Genomic DNA, 4,480 nt, shown 5'->3' with positions numbered 1-4,480 from the left:
ATTAACCATATATTTGTGGTAAGATATTTTTCTGCCACAAGTGCTCTTTCTTTTTCTAATTAATCAGATTCATTAGATTTCACTCATACGATTTTAAAAGAGACGGATCTTCAACACAACATCCATTTTCTAATCACCACATAAAATAGGGCAATTTTTGTCCATGCCTCCGCCTGAAGTTAGGAATTCATTCTTAGTTTCTAGTAGGAAAAAACATCCCCTCGCCCAAAGCAAAACAAAATTATGTAAAAGCAGACAGAGTTCTTCCCTCCCCTAATTCATTTGCAATTCTAATGTTCACTCATATATATTTTAGGCACTGATATATGATGAAGCTGTTTATTTTCCAGAGTCAAACGTGGCGTGATTATTTTTTTCCTCCTTCTCTCTTCTTCATTCTCTCAGGGGCACTTAAAATCAGTTTCGTTCTCCATCAACTTAACTCTCATATTTTCTTGGCTGTGATTGCAAGATCATCTCAAAAGCAAAATTTACTGGAATAGGCGCTTCTCACTGTTTTCTCCAGCCTTAATAATGTTAACATATTATAATGTTATCTTGTTAAGATATTAACAAGTACAATGAATACAATGATTATATTGATGAGCTCTCATTTGTGAAGTATAATAAAAAGAAGAAGCAAAGTTCAGTTAGTCTTAGAAAATCCCAACTCCAAATTTGAATGAAAATCTATTAATGAAGTGCTGGTTATTATTATCCATAATAATATAATATATTATATATTATACATATATAATATAACATAATATAATGTGTTGTTTCACAACTACCTGTCCTAGAAAATGTATTATTGAAGATACTAAGAGTGTCCAATACTCAAAATCCATCAAGAAAACATCTGCATTACTAAATTTTCATAGTTGCCTGATGCTGCTGCTGCTAAGTCGCTTCAGTCGTGTCCAACTCTGTGTGACCCCATAGATGGCAGCCCACCAGGCTCCCCTGTCCCTGGGATTCTCCAGACAAGAACACTGGAGTGGGTTGCCATTTCCTTCTCCAATGCATGAAAGTGAAAAGTGAAAATGAAGTCGCTCAGTCGTGTCCGACTCTTAGCGACCCCATGGACTGTAGCCCACCAGGCTCCTCCATCCATGGGATTTTCCAGGCAAGAGTACTGGATTAGGGTGCCATTGCCTTCTCCGCATAGATGCCTGAGGACACTCTAATTATATAGTGAACACCATGGCTCTGAATTGAAAGCAACTTGCCAAGTCATTTCAAAGTGGCAAATCTAATACTGTTTTGTTTGAAGAAAGAATGCTCAAAAATGACTCTCTGCCATTTTTTTTTTAAATTAGTGAACAAGTCCCCAGCCTCCCTGTGGCCCGGAGGGAGTAAAAATACAACCCAAGTTGTACCTTTTTGTCTAATAGCAAGGAAAAGAAAAATATAATAGACAAACAAAATGTCTGGCAGAGGGGCAGTATTCACTGCAGTCTCTGCAGAGTGACCCAGACCTGGGCACAGAAAGAGCCTTTCATGAGATTAACCAAATAACATATCTGATATTCTGAAAGTGTTAGTCGCTCAGTCGTGTCCAACTGTTTTGTGACCCCATGGACTGTAGCCCACCAGGCTCCTCTGTCTATGGGATTCTCCAGGCAAGAATACTGGAGTGGGTTGCCATTCCCTTCTCCAGGGGATCTTCCCGACCCAAGGATCGAACCAGCATCTTTTGTGTTTCCTGCATTGCAGGCAGATTCTTTACAACTGAGCCACCAGGGAAGCCTGATCTTCTTAAAAGTTTACAGCAAATGTGCATTATGTTTATACATGTGAAAATTGAAAAACCTTGTTCACCAAGATAAATAAACCAATGGAAATCATGTAAGCCACTCCACTCCCAACTATATGCTTAAAGTCAAATAGTTATATCACCAGAAATCATTTTTAATGATGAATCAATTGTTAATCTAATGAGGTCTGCTTCAAAAGAAGGAATTAGAAATTATATGATTCGCAAATAGATTTGTTGCCCCAGTCAATTCATTCATTCACTTTCTAGTTTCTGGAAAGTATGTTAAAAGCACTTCACTAAAATTTATAAAATGACAGTTTATTATTGCTCTTTCACTTAGCAGTACCTTGTATAATATCATATATGCAGAAAGGGTTGGGAAAATTGAGATGCTAAGCTTTTATACACTGTTTTTTATTATCATGTAAATCAAATGCTGTTTTCACCAAACTCTTGGAGCAGAAAAGAGACACCAAGACAATGGTGAATGAAATGTCTCATCTTCTCTTTATTAGTAATGTTTAAAATACAGACATAATAAGCTTTGTGAAAGACTGGTATTTCCCATTATGCTTTGATTATTTTTTTGAGTTTTCATATCCTTAGAAGGACAAAGTGTGAAGCCTTGTTATGAATTGTCAGGTAGATGAAATAAGTCATGCCATCTTCATTTTTTTTTTCCTCCATGCTTTTTGTGAAGTTGTGGCATAAAAATGCTACTATTCCCTACAGAGGCAACCTCAATAATGCATCCTTAGGTGCTGATCTTGTCCCCAGAAGCAGAACTTGAGTTGAAGATTCATGTGTGAGTGACTTAAGAAAATAGGTGTTCCTAGCAGAAAGCAGGCAGGGAGTAAGGAAAGCAGAGCAGAGCTGGAGAAGAAATACACCAAGAGTGGGATTCCATGTGTGATCTTAGTTCTCGGACCAGGAATCAAACCCACTCCCACTGCATTGGAAACTCAGAATCTTAACCACTGGACCACCAGGGAAGCCTTTGGGCTTTTCCATTCCTGTACCAGTCAGCCACTGACTATGAGTCACAGTGGGGCATTGGGAGGCGAGGGGATGCAGGGACATAAACGCCAGGCATTCCTGTCTCTCAATGTCTCCAGATAAGGCAAATCTAAGATCATGTCATCCAGTCCCATCACTTCAAGGCAAATATATGGAAACAGTGATAGATTTTATTTTCTTGGGCTCCAAAATCACTGAGAAATGTGACTTCAGCCATGAAATTAAAAGATGCCTGAGCCTTGTAAGGAAAGCTATGACAAACCTAGACAGTGTATTAAACCTAGACAGTGTAGACCTTTGCCTACAAAGGTCCATATAATCAAAGCTATAGCTTTTCCAGTTGTCATGTACAGATGTGAGAGTTGGACCTTAAAGAAGGCTGAGCACCAAAGAATTGATGCTTTCAAAGTATGATGCTGGAGAAGACTCTTAAGAGTTCCTTGGAAAGCAAGGAGATTAAACCAGTCAATCTTAAAGGAAATCAACCTTGAATATTCACTGGAAGGACTGATGCTAAAGCTGAAGCTCCAATACTTTGGCCATGCAATGCAAAGATCTGACTCATTGAAAAAGACCCTAGTGCTGGGAAAGATTGTGGGCAGGAGGATATGGGGTGGCAGAGGATGAGAAGGCTGGATGGCATCACCAACTCAATGGATATGAGTTTGGGCAAACTCTGGGAGATAGTGAAGGACAGGGAAGCCTGGCATGCTGCAGTCCAAGGGGTCGCAAAGAGTCAGACACGACTGAGCAACAGAACAACAACAACTCTAACAGTTCAAGGGTACTTCTATAAAGAAGGTGGCAGGTGTCAGTCACTGAGAACAAACCATGCAGAAGCTGGGGTTTGGGCAAATAGCACCAGTATAGGGGAGCAAGACAACAACAGTAACATGATCTACTCCATATTCAATTAACTTATCTTCCTTCCCAGTCTCACTCTCCCCATGCTGCCGGGGTCCAGCCCCGGCTGATCCAGGGAGTTCGAAGAGGGAAGGTGTCGGCGAGGATCAGGATACAATAGCTTCAATTAGATATTAGTTAGAGATGTAAAGAGTAATAGAATGAGGATAGCTCAGTAGGAAAATTCAGTGGAGAAAAGAGGCTGAGTAGCTTGGTTTACACGGGAGACCAATAAAACTTCAAGACAAGAAGTTTGCACCACTTACATAGGCCACAGGCGTCCTTCCGTTCTCCCGAAGGAGAGGAGACACTGAGGCCTCCCCGGTCAGATCTTAGAAGCCCAGGCATAATTAGTAAGCATGGCGGGTTCCGCACTCCAGATGGAGACTCAGCCAGAGTGTAAGAGAGAGAGCGACATGGGGAGACCAATATTTCGAGGAACTGATCCCAATTCTTTATTTTCCGTGGTCTACTTTTATACACTGAGATGTTATGCAAAAGTCACATGGGGTCAGCAGTCCTGACTTTTATCAAAGTCAGGTGCTTCATACAAATGTATACAGAGGTCTTAGGGGTGTTGCATCATCTTCTTGCCAGGGGGCCTGCTGACAATTTATGACCCTCTCCTTGTGACAGCGGTCAGTCAACCAGGACACTTATTTCTCCAGGGGTGATTATTCTCAAAACAGACGCCACCCAAATAAAGTTACATTCCTATAGGGTGAGGGTGTAGTGGGTTTTAGTTAAGGAAAGAATTTACTTAGCCTGAGGTCTAACGTGATTAATATCAAAGGTTAATAC

This window comes from Bos indicus, chromosome X (assembly GCF_029378745.1).
Source record: "Bos indicus isolate NIAB-ARS_2022 breed Sahiwal x Tharparkar chromosome X, NIAB-ARS_B.indTharparkar_mat_pri_1.0, whole genome shotgun sequence".
Lineage (NCBI taxonomy): Eukaryota > Metazoa > Chordata > Mammalia > Artiodactyla > Bovidae > Bos > Bos indicus.
This window is presented reverse-complemented; position numbering follows the sequence as displayed.